The following is a 19,378-nucleotide window of genomic DNA, read 5'->3' as shown; positions in this document are numbered from 1 at the left end:
TAAACCTAGAAGGAGAAGAGAAATAATAAAGATTAGAGCAGAAATCAATGAAGTAGGAACCAAGAGAATTGTAGAACAGATCAACAAAACTAGAAGCTGGTTCTTTGAAAGAATTAATAAGATTGATACACCCTTGGCCAGACTTCTCCAAAAGAAAAGAGAAAGGACCCAAATCAATAAAATATCAAATGAATGAAGAGAAATCACACCCAACACCAAAGAAATACAAACAAACATAAGAACATAGGATGGCAAGTCTATGTCAACAAATCAGGCAGTCTTGAAGAAGTGGATGCATCCCCAGAAACCCAGAAATGACTAAAACTGAACCGGGAAGAAAAGGAAACCTGAAGAGACCCATAATCCGCAAGGAAATTGAAGCAATCATCAAAAATCCCCCAGGAGGGCGCCTGGGTGGCTCAGTGGGTTAAGCCGCTGCCTTAGGCTCAGGTCATGATCTCAGGGTCCTGGGATCGAGTCCCGCATCGGGCTCTCTGCTCAGCAGGGAGCCTGCTTCCTTCTCTCTCTCTCTCTGCCTGCCTCTCAGTGTACTTGTGATTTCTCTCTGTCAAATAAATAAATAAAATCTTTAAAAAAAAAAATCCCCCAGGAAACAAGAGCCCAGGGGAATTGTACCAAACATTTAAAGAAGATTTAATACCTCTTCTTTTGAAGCTTTTCCAAAAAATAGAACTGGAAGGATAACTTCCAAACCCTTTTGATGAGGCCAGCATTACCTTGATCCCAAAACCAGACAAAGACCCCACCGAAAAGGAGAATTACTGACCACCATCCCTCATAAATATGGATGCAAAAATTTTCACCAGGATACTAGCCAATAGGATCCAACAGTACATTAAAAGGATGATTCACCATGACCATATCGAATTTTTCTTGGGCTGTAAGGGTGGTTCGACAACCGGAAATCAATCAATGTAATACACTGTCTTAATAGAAGAAAGATCAAGAACCATAGCATCCTCCCAATAGATGCAGAAAAAGCATTTGACAAATTATAACATCCTTTCTTGTTCAAAACTCTTCATCAGGGAGGGATAGAGGGTACATACCTCCACAACATAAAGGCCATCTATGAGAACCCCACAAAGAATATCATTCCCAATGGGGAAAAACTGAGAGCTTTTCCCTTCAGGTCAGGAACACAACAGGAATGCCCATTTTCTCATCACTATTGTTCAACATAGTACTAGAATTTCTAGCCTCAGCCATCAGACAACAACAAAGAAATAAAAGGCATCCAAACTGGCAAAGAAGTCAAACTATCACCATCTGCAGACAATAGGACACTTTCTGTGGAAAACCCAAAAGACTCCACCCCAAAATTGCTAGAACTCATCCAGAAATTCTATAAAGTGACAAGATATAAAATCAATGCACTGAAATCACTGGCATTTGCCCACAGCAACAATATAACAGAAGAAAGAGAAATTAAGGAGTCCTTCCCATGTATAATTGCACCCCAAACCACAAGATACTTAGGAACCCATCAAACCAAAGAGGGAAAGGATCTGTACTCAAAAAAACTATAGAATAGTCATGAAAGAAATGGAGAAAGACCAAAAAAAAGGGGGGGGGGGGAATGTTCCATGCTCATGGATTGGAAGAAGAAATATTGTGAAAATGTCTATGCCCCCTAGAACAATCCACAGATTCAATGCAATCCCTATCAAAGTACCATCCACATTTTTCACAGAACTTGAATAAATAATCCCCAATATTCTATGGAAGCAGAAAAGACATAGAATAGCCAAACAGATGTTGAAAACCAAAGCTGGCGGTATCACAATTCCAGACTTCAAGATCTATTATACAGCTTCAATCCTCAAGACAGTATGGTACTGGCACAAAAACAGACACATAGATCAATGGAACAGAATAGAGAAACCAGAAATGGACCCTCAACTCTAGGGTCAACTAATCTTCCTCAAAGCAAGATAGACTCTCCAGTGGGGGGAAAAAGTGTCTTCAATAAATGGTGCTGGGAACATGGAGCAGTCACGTGCAAAAGAATTAAACTGGGCCATTTCCTTATACCATACACAAAAAATAGACACAAAATAGATTAAAGATCTCAAGGTGAGACAGGAATTCACCCAAATCCTTGAGGAGAACACAGGCAGCAACCTCTTTGACCTCAGCCAGAGCAACTTCTTGCTAGACACATCTTCAAAGGCGAGGGAAACCAAAGCAAAAATGAACTGTTGGGATTTCATCAAGATTGAAAGCTTTTGCACAGCAAAGGAAACAGTCAACAAAACCAAAAGACAATAAACAGAACGACAGAAGATATTTTCAAATGACATATCAGATAAAGGGCTAGTATCCAAAATCTAGAAAGAACTTACCAAACTCAACAACCACAGAACAAATAATCCAATCAAGACATAGGCCAAAGACATGAACAGATATTTCTCCAAAAAGACATCCAAATGGCCAGCAGACACATAAAAAAGTGTTCAATATCCCATGACATTAGAGAAATACAAATCAAATCCATAATGAGATACACCTTACCCCAGTCAGAATGCCTAAAATGAACAAGTCAGGAAATGACAGATGTTGGTGACGATGTGGAGAAACAGGAACCCTTTTACAGTATTGGTGGGAATGCAAGCTGGTGAAGCCACCCTGGAAGATAGTGTGGAGGTTCCTCAAGAAGTTGAAAATAGAGCAACCTTACAACCCTTCAAATGCACTCCTGGGTATTTACCCCAAAGATACAAATGTAGTGCTCTGAAGGGGCACCTGCACCCTAGTATCTATAGAGCAATGCCACAAAAGCCAAAGTATGCAAAGAACCCAGACATCCATCGACAGATGGATGGTATAGCACTGAATGATATGCGACCATCAAAAAAAGAAATCTTGGAGCACCTGGGTGGCTCAGTGGGTTAAGCCTCTGCCTTTGGCTCAGGTCATGATCTCATGATCCTGGGATTGAGCCCCACATCGGGCTCTCTGCTCGTCCCCCTCTCCCTCTGCCTGCCTCTCTGCCTGCTTGTGATCACTCTTTCTGTCAAATAAATAAATAAAATCTAAAAAAAAAAAAAACATGAAATCTTGCCATTTGCCATAACATCGATGAAAGTAGAGGGTAATTATGCTAAGCAAAATAAGTCAATCATAGGAGGACAATTATCATATGATCCCTCTGATATGTGGAATTTAGGAAACAAGGCAGAGGATCATAGGGGGAACAGAGGAGAAAAGGACGCAAGATGAAACCAGAGAGGGAGGCAAAGCATAAGAGACACTTAATCTCAGGAAGCAAACTGAGGGTTTCTGAAGGGGAGGTGGGTTGGGGGAATGGGGTGGCTGGGGGATGGGCACTGGGGAAGGTATGTGCTGTGGTGAACACTGTGTGTTGTGTAAAACTGAAGGACTTCAAACCTGTACCCCTGAAACAAATGTCACATTATATGATCATAATAAAAAAGAAATGAAAGAAAAATATTAATAATGAATAAGTAAACTATGTAAAAACAAATAAATAAATAATCTTACTGAAGAAAGAAAGGGAGAAGGGAAGAAAGAAAGAAGACAAACAAGCGATTGAGTGACCTAGAGTCACCACACTCCAATTTCGAGCTACATTACAAAGCTGTTGTCATCAAAACAGTATGGGATTGGCATAAAAACAGACACACAGGTCAATGGAACACAACAGAAAGCTCAGAAGCTGATAATCATAGTACTTTTGGCAAAGTTTATTCATTAGTATATTAAAAGTATATTTATATGGAGAGGGTGGTTGGGGAGGGTATGTGCTATGGTGAGTGCTGTGAACTGTGTAAGCCTGACGATTCACAGACCTGTACCCCAGGGACAAATAATACATTATATTTTAGTAAAAATAATTAATTTTAACTGTGATAGAATTATTAACTCTGAATGGGAATTAGTAACATTTATGTCCTGTGCCAACCGTTGCTTCCAATAAATGCATTTCCTTAAACACACTGTTTTCTATAAATATATTATAGAATAAGGATGATTTAGAATCACATTTTTAAGAGACATTAAATTCACTTTACTAAACCTACCACAGAAAAGGAAATATAGATATCCATCATCACAACTGAGAACATCACAAAAGGAGACAACCAGACACAATCTGGTGTCTGATGGAAGAATAGAATACTACTTAAGTAGTTCTGCTCCAATGTTCAACCTGTTGAAAGCTATAGAGCCAGCTAGTCAGTTACAAAAACACAGACATCAGAGAAAAGTCCTAAGAAAGAGTGTGAAGATGTCACCAATGAAGTCCACACTGCATATATTCTGACAGGAAAAATAATTTCCCTACAAATAAACTGTGAGATGAAAGAAGAAAAGAAAGGTAAAGAAAGATAGAAAGGAAGAAAGAAACCAGGAAAGGGAGAGAGAGAGAGAGAGAGAGAGAGAAAGAAAGAAAAGAAAAGAAAGACAGACCAGGAAAGAAATCTCAGAAACTAATCCACACATGTATGGTCTTAACTTATGACATAGCAGCAGAAAATATACAGTGGGGAAAGGAGTGTGTCTTCAGTAAATGGTACAGAGAAAAGTGGACACTAAATGCAGAAGAATGTGACTGGATCACTGTCTTAAACCACACACAAAAATTATGAATGGATGAATGACCTGAACATAAGAGTTGAATCCGTAAACCTCCAAGAAGAAAACACAAGTAGTAAGTTTCTCCATATTGGTTTTAGTGAAGAGTTTTTACATCAGACACCAAAAGCCAAAAGTAAAAATAAACAAGTGTAAGGACATAAAACTGAAATTTCTGCATGACAAAAGAAACTATCAAACCCTTAAAAGGCAACCTACCCACTGAGAAAAAGTATCTGCAAATCCTACGTGTGAGAAGAGGCTAATATCCAAAATACACAAAACACTCCTTCAAATCTAAACAAAAACTGAATAAAAACTGGGGAGAAATGTGAATAGATACTTTCCAAAAACGGCACACAGGTGGCCAACAGACACGGGAAAAGTTGTTCAACATTGCTAATTGTCATCAGGGAAACATGAGTCAAAACCGCAATCAGCTGTCACCTCACAACTGTTAGAACAACAATCATCCCAGAGACAGACACCAGGTGTGGTCAAGAGGGTGTAGACAAGGGGACCCTGTGCACTGTTGGTGGGAATGGATACAGGTGCAGTATCCATTAATTAATTGAAATTAATACAACTACCATATGACCTGGTAATTGCTCTACTGAGTATTTCTCTGGAGAACACAAAAACGCTCACTCAAAAAGAGAGATTCTGCCCATGATCACTGCAGCATTATTCACAATAACCAGACATGGAAACATTGACCTTGGGAGCATTATGCTAAGTAACTCAGATAGAGAAAGACCAACACCCGAGGCCCTTCATGGACTTTCCACATGGAATCAAAGAAGTACTGAACGCATACATACTGACAACAGATTGGTGGTCATCAGATTCAGGGAAGGGGGGAAAGGGGTGAAGGTGGTCAAAGGTGCCATGTTTGAGTGATAAAATCCGCAAGTCATGGAATGTTCTGTGCAGCATGGAGACTAAAGCTACCCCCGCAGGATGGCGTACAGACTCCCAGGCTATTTGAAAGTACAAGGTTCCTAGTAAACCCTTCACAGCAGAAATGGTGTAAACTGAAAAGGGAATTACCATTCATTTCTATAGAAAAATGAGTGAGCGTGCTCAGACTCCAAAAATTCCTTCTCTTTGACTCTTAGGCCTCAGCACACAACATCCTAACCCAAAATAAATGGAGATAAAGCCCAGCAGATGCTCACAGACCCAATTCAAAGTGCTGGTGGCTGGATGTGGAGAGCAGTGCCCAGGAAGGAGCAGTGCCCACGCCGCCTCTGTAGTGGCTCCCCACAAAACAGATGCTGAATGCGATGCCCACTTTTTGACTTTTTCATAAGAGGGAAATCCTCTTTAGGTTTTTTCCTGCTACTGGAGCTGGGGAATAACGTAGATCTTTTCAGTAAGCCAAGTATCTTACCAAGAACTTTGAGAAAAGTGGGGGAGACTTGCTTGAATGTTGTTGAGAGGGTAGAGGTTCAAAGTTCTCCCAGACACAAACATCAGCAGAACCACTGTGAAAGGCAATTTCCTCAGCAGGTGGAACATGGACTACCTCCTTCCCCCAGAAATCTCCTTCACCTTGCTCAAGACAACCAACAAGAGCTGGGAGTTACCCCAATTCCTCCTTTCTCCTGTTCCCAATATCATACCCTTTGGCAAATCCTGTGAGCTCCATCTTCAATAGGTACCGTGAATGGGACTAACCATTCCTTCCAAGGCCACCTGTCTGGTCCACACCAAAGCCCATCTCTTGCCTAAGTTCCTAGAACACTTCATCATTGACCTCACTTGCCCATCCTCAACCCTATGTCATCTGTTCTCAATAGTGTAGCCAGGATGGCCCAGTGAAACAGAGTCCCATGGGGTCATGGCCCTGTAATGGATTTTTGTCATCCTACTGTCACCTCCATTTGGCCATGTCCTAAGCTGTCTCCTGTGGCCACAGGGCCTTCTTGCTGGTCCTGGACATACCAGGCATACTCCTGCCCCAGGGCCTTTGAATATGCTTTCCTTTCCATTTAGAAGGCTCCTGATGAGATGTCACTCACCTTCTTTAGAACTTGACTCAAGCATCACCTTTGTAGTGATGTCTACCCAACCCCTAAGTGAATAGCAAGCAACACTTCCCTCCAGCCCTGTCTCCTGCTTTCTATTTCCAGAACAGTTATCACAGTCACCAGGCCATCTCAGCAAGGGAGAAACAAAGGCCTACTCGGATGGTTTCCTAGTGCAGAGCCCTGTGAGAAAAGGTGACCAGAGCTCTTGCACAGCCAAGATGCCCGGGACAATGGGTCCCCCTACTGCACCCTGAAGACCATCAGGAAAATGAGCCATAAGAGGATCCACTTGTGCATGAAACCTGAAGGCAGATACCTTCCTCGATCCCAGGGGACTACACACTTCCTCCCCTTGCCTGATGTGCTCATCCGAGAAAGCTGAGCAGAGAAGCATCCCAGGGTCCAAATCTCCCTCTGGCAGAGGTCCAGGAAACAGAAATCTCTCCTCCCTGCACCAGCCACCTGTGTGATGTGATTGACATCCAGCATCCTCCTGTGCTGGGGCAGAAGGGTGCACCTGTCCCTCTTTCCTGGAACGTCATCACAAACCAGGTTTTGCTGCAGTTTTCATGAAGGAACCAGCAGCAGGCCCCCTATGTTCAGTCTCAGCCCTGCACGTCAGGCCCATGTGGAACTAGAGCATCAAGGACACTGGTGTGCTGTGTGGCTTGGAACCTAATGGCAGGAGCTGAGCTTTCAGTTCCAAATGAAAACTGGCCTCTTGCACACAGCACAGGAAAGGGGAGCATTTCTCAGGGCTGTGGCTCTAGAAGAAGTGCTGCTGCTGGCTGACTTCACAGATGCCAGGCAGAGGACCTGCAGTGCCTCAGCTAAGGAAGCAAGGGGAACAGAGGGCAAGAGTCCATAATACTGCCTGTGGGCTGCTTCCCATCAGGCCCCTGCTGAGATGAAGGCCTGAGAAGCCAACAGGAAGCAATTTTTGTATCACATCTGCAGCAGGAGGGATGGCCAGGGAGCAGAGTCCTATTCTTGGAGCAGGCTGGTCCACCCATCACAAGCAAAGGCCCACCGCCAGGCCTCACAACCTCCCATCTATCTAGTCTGACCACCCTGCCGGGCTCACACCTGCTGACCTAGTGACTCCTATGACCCAGAGACTGCTTTCCTCCCCAGCTCAGTGCTGCTTACAGAGAAGCTCAGAGAAACTCCAGTCTCAGAAACGTGTTCATCATCAGCTACAGAATTCCCTGGGATTGTCTACACAGGCCCGCCCACGTGTGCCTTCCAGATCATTCCTCAGATACTCGGGTTTCAAGCTACCTTCAAGCTGCCCTTCAAAAGGCAGGAACGGGTCCGATGAGGCAGAGCAGCTGAGTGACTCTGGGTGTGGGAAATTCAGACAATATACCCCTGAACACCAATGCTCCCCAGTCCAAGCTTCAAACCCTCACTCACTGGGCACGGAGCACCAAGTCAGCATGAACCCTGCTCTTTCAAATCTCTTGTCTCCCATTTCTTCAAGTCAGAAACCAAGCTCCAATCACCACTCTATTTTCCCTTCAGAGAAGTAAGGAAAAGTGGGCACAGCACACTTCTATCCAAATAGAATGCCTCATTCATTCTCACACGGGCAGCCCTGCATTGCCCGTACTAATGAGAGATACCACAAATTCAGCCCTCATATATACATATTTGACCTAATATTTTTCATTTTGATATTTGTATCTCAAAGTCATTGTCTGGATTGCTTTCTTAAAATCACAAGAATAATAATGACATGGTCACGTAAAGGTCTGGGTCTCCATAACCAGACAACATGGCTCTGGTTCAGATCAGGATGAAGACACAAACTCTTCCCATGAAGCAAAGCCCGGAGGAGAGCAGATCATGACATGCCGGATCCTGACATGCCTCATGGGGGATACGTTCCTTTGCTCCATGGACTTGTCCAAGTGCAGAGATACAGGCATCCTCTGGGTTCATTCTGTTTTCTTCATAAATTCACAGTTCAAGTCAAAAGTGATTCAGTCAGGTTTCAGAGCCCGGGATGGGCCACCAGGTGAGCAGCAAACGCCCCCTCCCCGCCATGGCCCTACCACCAGAGAAGGCTAACAGGGGCCTGTGTTCCATTGGGAGCACAATGAGCCACTCCCGAGGCTCCTAAACAACCTACACTGCTCCTCCATTTCTCCCTGTCACAAAAGGCACTGAACCTGGCTACACCCCTGAGGCTGTGCTTCACTTTAAAAAATAATTTCCTATTTTTTTTTTAAGATTTTTAAAATTTATTTGACAGACAAAGATACAGAAAGAGAGGGAATGAAGCAGGGGGAGTGACAGAGGAAGAAGCAGGCTTCCCGCCGAGCAGGAGCCCCCTGCCTGGCTCAAACCCAGGACCCTGGAATCATGACCTGAGCCAAAGGCAGATGCTGAATGACTGAGCCACCCAGGCGCCCCTGAAAAATAATTTCCAATATCAGACGTGTTTCACGGAAGAGGAAAAACATGGACCTCCACAAAGGATTCTTGGACAATTTCAGAAGACTGCTTTCCCATTGTTTAATTAAAACGGGAACGAAAACATAAAGATTGCTCCTTCCACTGGCAGGTCTGATTCACATAGTGATTGAAAGAAGAGCAGGAAATAATAGAGAAACAGATGTTCTGAGGACCCATCATTTCTACCATCCGACTTTTGAAATGTCACCCACATGCAAAGAACAAAGCCCAAACCAGCGTCTTGGCCTGGCAATGCAGAGAGGTCTGAACTGGAGTGACAGGGACAGACGAGGTTGTGCACGTTGGGGGAGGCTGGTGGCACAGAAGCAGGTGTTCTGCCAGCTCTCCGCCTGCGCCTCACCTGTCCTCAGCCAGGAACCTGCTCCCCGCCCTGACCTGTCAGGGGACACACAGCCAGCCCTGCCCACAGCCTCCTGCAGAATGCACTCCGCTCTCCTCCGGGACCCCTGTCAGCTCTGCCCAGCCCTGGAGCTCCCCTGTCTGCCGCAGAGCTCCGGGATCCCCCCCTTCCAAAATTACACTGGCCCAGGGCTTTCAGGAGAAAGACAGGAGGCTCCTTCCTGAACGGTTAACACCTCCTTTCCCCTTCTGGCGTGGTTCTCTGCACTTACCTTCCTCCCTGGGCAAACTGTAAGTCACGTTTCGATGGAACATGAACGTGCTCTGAGATCTGAGTCTTTCCCTGCAGCTGTCCAAGGGCTCCTTGTGCAATGAAGTACCATATCCTATGACAGGGGGTTTTAAAATTATTTTTTTACAGAATAATACAGCCCAAATCATGTCATTTTTAGTTGCCCTTCATTAGGCTTCACAGTTTCTGTGTAAAAAGGCTTTCCATAGATAATACCTGCCAGCAATTTCATAAAGAGGAAACAGAAACTCTGTGCGATAACCTGACTCACCCAGCACCCGGCAAGCAGTTCCAGAACTCACCCCAGGGCTCCTCATGTCAAGACCCTTGAAGCCACCAGCATGCCTCTGTCCAGGAGAACTCCCAAAGACTCTCCTGCTGGCTCCACCAGAAATGAGACTACAGAGAAAATACAGCATGTCCAAATATTTAGATGATCCATTGAGCGAAACTAGAAAGTCAAGTTTAACTTTTAAATGTTAAAAGTCTGCTCTGAATAATTTTGAATTATTCCTTAATTGTAACTCTTCTGATGAAAGGACTAATCAGTTAGGAAACATCACACAAATGAAAAGACATCACCCAAGTCTCTACCTGAACGCAGACAGCCACCTAACTAGATGCCGGCCATGCCACCACAACCTCAGCCCAATGAAATAAACACCATTAGATGAAGGAACACATTACATGTTAAAAACACGAACAGGAAATCTCATCTTCCCTTTCTATCTAATCAAAGCGATTGCCTACCAAAGAGATGTTCCAAATACCTTCGTAAGCCAGAAATGAACAGAGAAAATGGGACCCCCTGCCCCGTTCTCCCTGCAGAGAAACTCAGGAACTCTGGCACCCGCTCTAGATTGCTGACAGCTGCTTCGGTTTGACTTCGTGGCTCCACTAGAGACAAGGGAAAAGCCCAGGAGGTTTGGGGTTAAAGAGAAGTTTTACCTCCCGCCCCACAATGGATGTGACGTTTCTCCCAATGTACCTGCTGCTCTCTCTGAACGCTGACGTCCGGTGACAAGCCACATGACTGACTCAGATGCTGAGTTCAAAATTGGGTCTTGTGGAGCCAGGGTGGGGAAGTGTTGTCAGGTGGAGATAAGAAGTCACCCCCGACCCAAGGCCTGCACGCCTGCTCCAGTCCCTGGGAGGAGGGGAGACACATGCTTGTTTCTTACGTAGTAATTAGCTTCATTCTAAAGTTGAACAATGCCACCGTCCTTTCTGGAGAAGTGAAGTTACTCTTCAAAAAAAACACCCAATTCTTCGGCCCTCATCAAATTGAGTGGGATCTGGTTTCCGCTAGCCTCCAGGCCCCCACCAGGAGGACGCTCCTGCAGGATGCTGACAGCCCAACCACCACCTCCTGGAACAGGGAGGGGGCAAGTTGCTCAAGCTGGGGGAGGGCTCCAGGGTTTATTAGCGCCAAGACTGTGCCTCGGGGGCAGGAGCCTGGAGGACCCTCCTGCAGGACCCTGACAGCCCATTTCCACCAAACCTACAGACTGGGCGCAAAATGCTGAAGCTAGGGAACTGGTCTGCGGCTTGTTAGCGCCACACCTGTGGGTGGGGCGTGCAGGGGACAACTTGCTGACCTGGGGGCTGCTCAAGTTCCATTACTGGCACTGTGCCAGGAGACAGAGGCACCCCACTGAAGTTGGGGGCTGTGTGCTGTCTTTACATGCTCTCTTCCTGGGGAACACAGGGAACCCTGAAATGACCACAACCCATCCCACAAAAGCTTGGCTGAGTGGACGCCCTGGAGTTCACTGGTCTGGGGGATAGGGCCAGTTGACAGATATGGGGCGGAAAGACTTAAGGGAAAAATAAATTCCACCCGAGTCATCATGATGAACTCACTTCACCCGCCCTTTGAAGACCCTACCCGCGGAAGCACCCCCCAGCCCTGGGTACACAGCGTGAACTTAAGGACTCAGGACCTCCCCACCCAAGCCCTCTCCCCTGCCCCCTCACCTTCCCCGTGTCTGCTTTCTGTGGCAGCTCAAGCTCTGCCCACGGAAGATGTAGCTCAACCGCCATGCACTGATTGGTCAGGGAGGATGGTTCCGTGAGCCCATTAGGTGCTGCACCTGTCTGTATCCAGCGACTCGCCCTTACATCCGCACCTCCCTGCTTTTTCAGGTGCTTCTGGAGAGGCCTCCTCACTCTAATACTAGGCTTAGTGAGGCAGACATGGGTGGGTCGGGGGCATGGCCTCCCCTCTTACAGACATCTGGCTCCTTCCGGGGACCCCTCTCCTGCAGACCACCCTCAGAGGCCTCCCCCTTCCCTTCCTGCACCAGCCCTGCCTGCAGAGCTGTTCCTGACTCCTGACAAGGTCAGCTGCTCTCAGACCTTCCCAGGCTTGGGCTTTAGGAAATGCAATAGTTTCCCACATTTTCATGGCAATTTTAAGACCCAGAAAGTAATGTTCTAGGCGGGAGGAGACTCACCTTCTTCTGGTACATTTCACCTTTTTTACCCATGGAGTGGACAGTGCTTCTCAGACCTTTGGAGCACCTTTCTAGAATGAGCCCATTTGTGCATATATATATATGCTTGTTCTGCAGGGAAGCTTCAGGATGAACAAGAAACACCGCCCTACGATGCTGTTGGGAATTGTGAACCAGGAACACTGATTTTACGCTTAAAAAGAAAACATATTGTTATTGTCGACACTAAATGAATGAACCCTTTTAAACATTTGAGAAAGAAAGGAAGAGAGTTTTACTCAAACCCAAGTCAAGATAGCTGCCTGGGAGACACATTCTTCACAAGGAAGGGAGTGCTCTGGGGAAGGAACATTTGAGGTAGGTTTCTATATTTGTTCTGTTTTGTTTTACATAGTTACACATAATCATGAGGAAGAACATTCCATAAAGTTACAGACTTTTCCTTATGTTTCCAGTATGTGCAAGTCAGTATGACTTTAATTTTATGAGAGCAGGAGAGGTTCTTCTGTTTTTCTTATCTTTATGTTTGTAATGGCATTTTGGGGGGGAGCTTTTCCTTCTTGAAGCAGATGTACAACATGTGCTTGGGGCAGAAATAGGGCCCATGGTCTGAGGTTTTGCCCAGTCATTTTGAACTTGGTAAAATGTTAAAGGATAGCTTCCCTGGGAGCCAGGATCTGGGCCCATGGATGGTAAAAGATTAAAATTTCCATTATCATTCTAAGCACTACTAAAGAGAGGACCTTGAGACAAAAGCACCTTTACAATACTACCAAGAAGTCAAAATGATGCCTACAGAAGGTTCCCTGTTCCAAGTTCCTTCCACAGGTAACAGAGGTGTTCACAGAACTCCTCCCTTTTTCCTGCCCGAATCTCTGAAGCACACAGATAACTTAGTCAAAATTTGAGAACATCCCGACATTTTAGAGATGTCTGGCACCCTTCCCTTATACTACAGAATGAAACAGTAGCTCATTGTCACAACACTAACTGAAACATGAAGTCCCCCTAAAGCTTGGCTACACTGCCTTAGTTTTTCCCATGCAGATTTTGACTCATGTAAGTCATAGTTATACCACATAAACACTACGATGGTTAGGAACTAAGTAATCACAAGCGAGGGAATAGTTTAGTGATGTTTATAAGCATTAGCACACTTTGTAGAAGAGGCTGAGCAGAGTATTTTTAAATAGTATTTCAGACCTGTCTTACAGCACACTCTGAACATACCAGAGTCTGAACCAATTTTAAAAAGATAGTTCTCTCAGGAACTTTAAAATGTCAGAAAAATATTCCAATGTCTCTATGCCTAGGTATCTTACTTAGAAATCCTCCACTCTTAATGATCATGATGGGCAGAGGTGAAAAGGCTAGCTGAATTCATTTCAGTGGACCAACCACACAAGAAAATCCTGAGACTTGAGTTATTTCCAGATTGAGAAGACCAAAGATAAGAAGGAAATAGTACTGTTTGGAACGAAAGGGATTTGGAGTCAGTTTGGGGATCTCACTTGGGTTTCTGACACTAAAATCCTCTGTGACTTGAATCATCTCTGAGCCCCTGCCTCACCATCTACACAATGTGCCCAATAGTATTTACATCATATTTGGAAGTTTATGAGAGAGAATTCCACAAAGAGCCAGCGTGATGGCTCTCAAGAGCAGGGGATCAGGAAGCCATGATTACTATTGGGGTCTATTTCTTTTCCTGAAGAAAGAACACATGTTGAACCCATATTTCTAAGACATGACTCACGAGATGATTTTCAAACCTTAAGGAAGGTCAAGAAGCTGTTATTGTGTCATATTTCACTCAGAAAGCATGCTGTTGGACTGGTGAGGACAAGACAATAGCACCATCATCACTAGGGGTGTGGAGCTTCCCATTTCCGTATGGCCATTCTGCCCCCTTAGGTCAGGGCCATCAGAAAGGGCAGCGTGGGCGGGGGGCACCATCATCACTAGGAGCAGGGATCTTCCCATTTCCATATGGCCATGTTGTCCCTTTTAGCTCAGGGATACCACAAAGGGCAGTGTGGGGGGACCACAGGTCAAGGCCGCCACGTGTGGCTCGGGCAGGCAGAACCCTGACTTAATTAAGGCTGAACTGTCTAGCTCCTTTTACTGCTCTTCACATATAGGGAGGCCTTGTCTGTGAGCTCTGATGCAGGAAATGTTGAGAATCTCCCTTGTGATCCCTGTCTGAGCCTTAGGATATGTAGCAAATTTAATTTTTAAACATTGAGGGAATTCCTGTTTTTCTTTCCTTATGACTATGTCTCAATTCCCCTGTGGTCTAAAAATCCAGTCTACTTAGTTTCAGGTTTTAAAACGTGTAGACTTGATTCATGGCCCAACATTTCATCTACTTGGGACAATATCCTAGGACCACTGGAAAAGAATGTATTCTCTACTTAACATGTAATGTTCCAGATATGTCAACTAGGTTACATTTGTTACCAATGTTTCATTTGCTTCTTCTATCACATATGGAGAAAGGTATATTAAAATCTTCAAACAATACTACATAAGTTAACATTGCACTGGAGCATCTATCCAGTGTTATAAGGCAAGAGAAACAAAAAGAGTAAGAATTGAGGGGGTAATTATGGCTATTCACAGATAATATGAGGGTGCACATAGAAAATACAAAATCTTCTATAAATATACTATGAGAATTCAAAATGGAAAACTTGCACATCTTAGAACCAGGAAAGCAATCCAGAAAGCAGCCACGGGAAGAGGCTTCTTATGTATGGAAGGAGGAACATCAGAATAATGGCAGACTTGTTCTCAGAGACCTGACAAGCCAGAAAGGGCTAGGAAGACATATTCAGGATACTCAGTGAGAAGAACATGCAGCCAAGGATGCCTTATCCAGCAAGGCTGTCATTCAAAGAAGAAATAATACCTATTTCTCTGAAGCCCTTTCAAAAAATAGAAACAGAGGGAAAATTTCCAGACTCGTTCTATGAGACCAAAACCAGGCAAAGACCCCATCAAAAGGGAGGATTACAGAGCAATATCCCTGACGAACATGATTGCCAAAATACTCAACAAGATCCTAGCCAATAGGATCCAACAGTACATAAAAAGGATTATCCATTGCGACCAGGTGGAATTTATTCCTTACATGTCAGGGTGGTTCAACTTTCGCAAATCAATCGACACGATAGAGCACATTAATGAAAGAGAAGACAAGAACCATAGCATCCTCTCAACTGATGCAGAAAAAGCACTTGACAAAATACAGCCCCTTTCCTGATTAAAAGTCTTCAGAGTATAGAGATAGAGGAGACAGTCCTCAGTTTCATAACCATCTATGAAAAGCTCACAGTGAATACCATTCTCAATGGGGAAGAGCTGAGAGCGCTTTCCTTCAGGTCAGAAACACAAGAGGGAAGCCCACTCTCACCAATATTGTTCAACATAATACTGGAAGTCCCAGCATCAGTAATCAGACTACGAAAAGAAATAAAAGGCATTCAAATTGGCAAAGAAGTCAAACTCTGCCTCTTCATAGATGCCATGATAGTTTATGTGGAAAATGCAAAATACTCCACCACCAAATTACTAGAACTCATAAACAGTTCAGTAATGTTGCAGGATATGAAACCAATGCACAGAAGTCAGTTGCTTTTCTATACACTAGCAATTTAACTACAGAAAGAGAAATTAGGGAATCAATTCCACTTAAAATAGCACCCAAAACTGTAAGATAACTTCAAATAACCCTAACCAAAAGGTTAAGGATCTATACTCTAGAAACTACAGAACATTTATGAAAGAAAAGGAGAAAGACACAAAAAGATGGAAAACTATTCCATGCTCATGGATCTGAAAAATAAACATGGCTAAAATGTCTGTGCTGCCCAGAGAAATCTACACATTCAATGCCCTCCCTATTAAAATACCATGGGCATTTTTTCCATAGAATTGGAACAATCCTAAAACTTGTATGGAACCAGAAAAGGCCCCATACATCCAAGGAAAGGTTGATCAAGAAAACCAAAGCTGGGGGCATCACAATGCCTGACCTCAAACTATATTACAAAACTGTGACAGCATGGTATTTGCACAAAAACAGACACGTAGATCGATGTAAAAGAATAGAGACCGCAGAAATGGACCCTCAACTCTATGGTCAACTCATCTTTGACAAAGCAGGAATGAATACCCAATGGAAAAAGACAGTCTCTCCAATTGATGGTGCTGGGAAAATTGGACAGCCACATGCAGAAGATGGAAACTCAACCATTCTCTTACAAACTCAAAATGGATGAAAGACCTCAATGTGAGACAGGAATCTATCAAAATCCGAGAGAAGAACATAGGCAGTCACCTCTTGGACCAGCCACAGCAACTTCTTCCTAGACACATCACCAAAGGCAAGGGAAACAGAAGCAAAAATGCACTATTGGGACTTCAGTAAGATAAAAAGCTTCTGCACATCAAAGGAAACAGTCAACAAAATAAAGAGGCAACCCACGGAATGGGAGAAGATGTTTGCAAATGACATGTCATAGAAAGGGCTGATATCCAAGATCTATAAAGAACTTCTCAAACTCCACACCGAAAAAACAAATAACCCCATCAAGAAATGGGCAGAGACATGAACAGACATTTCTCCAAGACATGCAAACAGCTAACAGACACATGACAAAATGTTCAACATCACTTGCCTCAGGGAAATACAAGTCAAAGCCACAACAAGATACCACCTTCCACCAGTTAGAATGGCCAAAAATGAACACGTCAGGACATGACAGATGTTGGCGAGGATGAGAGCAAGCTGGTGCAGCCACTCTGACAAACAGTATGGAGGTCCCTCAAGATGTGAAAAATAGAATTACCCTTCTACCCAGCAACTTCACTACTGGGTATTTACCCCAAAGACACACACATAGTGAAAAGGAGGGACACCTGCTCCCCAATGTTCACAGCAGCAATGTCCACAATAGCCAAACTATGGAAGGAGTCAAGATGACCTTCAACACATGAGTGGGTAAAGAAGATGTAGTTCATCTATACAATGGAATATTCCTCAGCCATTAGAAAGGATGAATACCTACCATTTGCCCTGACATGGATGGAACTGGAGGGGATTATGCTGAATGAAATAAGTCTGGCGGAGATGGTTTTGTTCATATGTGGAATGTAAGAAATAGTGTGGAGGACCACAGGGGAAGGGAGGGGGAAATGAATGGGAAGAAATCAGAGAGGGAGACAAACCATGAGAGAGTCTGGACTCTGGGCACCAAAGTGAGGGCTACAGACGGGAGTAGGACGGGGTAACAGGGTGATAGGTATTAAGGAGGGCACGTGTTGTGATTAGCACTGGGAGTTACATGCAACTAATGAATCATTGAACATTACATCAAAAACAAAAGTTGTACTGGATGATGCCTAACCGAACATAATAAATAAAGAAAAATGCTTTCTACATGAAAAGCATATACTAATGGGTACAGAATTTCAGATGTGCAAGATGAAATATTCTCAAGACACGTTTCACAGCAGTGTAAATATACTTAACAAAACCGGACTTTATACTGAAAATGTTTAAAATGGCAAAATCAATGTTAGGATTCCTTATGATTTTTTAAAAGTACACTCTGTATGATTCCATTTTTATAAAGACTTCTTTAATTTATTTTAGAGAGAGCGACCGTGTGGCACGAGACTGGTGGGAGAGGCAGGAGGGGGGAAGAGAGAACTGTGAGCTCACACTGCACTGAACACAGACCCTACATGGGGCTCAGTCCCTCACCATGAGATCACATCCTGAGCCAAAATCAAGATTCAGCGGCTTAACTGACTGATCACACACACACACCCCCATCTCCTTGGGCATTAGTATGGGTGCATTCCTTTCTCTCTCCCGCACTGCTGGGGACAGTGGCGAACACTCCTGAAAATACATCTGTGAAAAATCATGCCAGAGTTTCCTGGGGTGAGTCTGAGTACGAGCATGGCTAGGAGATGGGTGCACCTGCGGCCTGGGCTGGGCGCTGCTCACCCCGATGGGCCTCCCATCACCGTTCTCTCCAGGGGACACCCATGTCCTCAGGCACCTGAGGGCCAACCGGCCTAGGAATTCACCTTCTCTGGCAGAGGACAGATGGGATTTCTTTCTCTGGACATGAATATGAACCCTAATCCTGGGGAAGGAGAGCTTTCCTGGGACTTCTGGCCCAGCCAGGCAGCCATGGCCACCATGTATGTGACAGAGCCAGAGGAGCTGGGCCTTGGAGAGAACGAGTGCCTTAAACCAGCCTTGTGTAGGGCATGTGGGAGCAGCAGCCCCTGCTTCTGGGGGATCAGAGATGTGTGCAGGAGGGAGGCTGGGGTGGAGCCTTCTAAGACACACCACAGTCCCTTCCATGGGCCTGAAACCAGCAGGAAGGGAGCTCTGAGGACAGAGACGCCAGGAGGATTCCCATCCAGGGAAATGGGGCCTGCTGGAGGGTGCTGAAGCCACCAGTCCCGCTGGACAGAGGCTCTTTACCCAGGATCACCTCTGGTGCTTCCTTAGCATGTTGTCCGTGTACATGTATGGACAGCAATTGGCCCACTCAGTGTTGCTGCACTGCCAGAGATGGAGTGCAGCTGCTGGGCCAGGCTGTAGCTATAGGATAGAGAGACACATATGACATAGTACGAGCCACACTCTGGTCTCCCTCCCCAAAGCCTACCTGGAGCTGGCGTTTGGGTGCCCTAGGGGCCAGCACACAACAGAGTCTGCGGGACCAGGGAGCCATAGCCCCAAGGGACAGTCCCCCTGTCCTCTCCCAGCTCCGGTCCCGCATCAGCTTTCCTCACTGTGGGGCTCTAGGACCCGAAACCAGGCCCCATAGGGCTGGCTTGGCTCTAGCTTGTAATGAGTTTGCAGCCTCCCAGAGCGCCTGGATTTCCTGGGGCTGGTGGGAAGACTGGCTGCGGACAGGCCTGCACTTAGCTGGACCCTGGGGCTGAGTATGCATTTCTGGCCCCTGGATGGGGGATATTCAGTGACCTTTGCATACCCAGATGTCTTGTACCTTGACCTTGTACACGGAGCCTTACTGCCCAGGATGAGCATGATTCGGGCGCTCAGAGGACTTTGGGGCCACAGAGCTGGTGGTGATGAGGAAATGTGGGGACCCGGTCAGGTGCGGACA

At 45.1% G+C, this 19,378-nt stretch overlaps 1 long non-coding RNA gene across 1 annotated transcript; it reads right to left on the bottom strand.

Annotated features, from left to right (window-relative positions):
* Positions 1 to 9,729: 9,729 nt before the first annotated feature.
* On the bottom strand, positions 9,730 to 11,187 carry LOC309857325. Its single transcript, XR_014307632.1, has 3 exons — positions 10,533 to 11,187; positions 10,065 to 10,161; positions 9,730 to 9,856 (listed from the first exon to the last, which is right to left on the bottom strand). It is a non-coding gene; the product is annotated as an uncharacterized lncRNA (long non-coding RNA).
* Positions 11,188 to 19,378: the final 8,191 nt, after the last annotated feature.

Source organism: Mustela nivalis (genome assembly GCF_964662115.1).
Source record: "Mustela nivalis genome assembly, contig: HAP1_SCAFFOLD_631, whole genome shotgun sequence".
NCBI classification, from domain to species: domain Eukaryota; kingdom Metazoa; phylum Chordata; class Mammalia; order Carnivora; family Mustelidae; genus Mustela; species Mustela nivalis.
The sequence above is the reverse complement of the archived record's forward strand: the minus strand, read 5'-3'. Positions and strand labels throughout refer to the sequence as shown.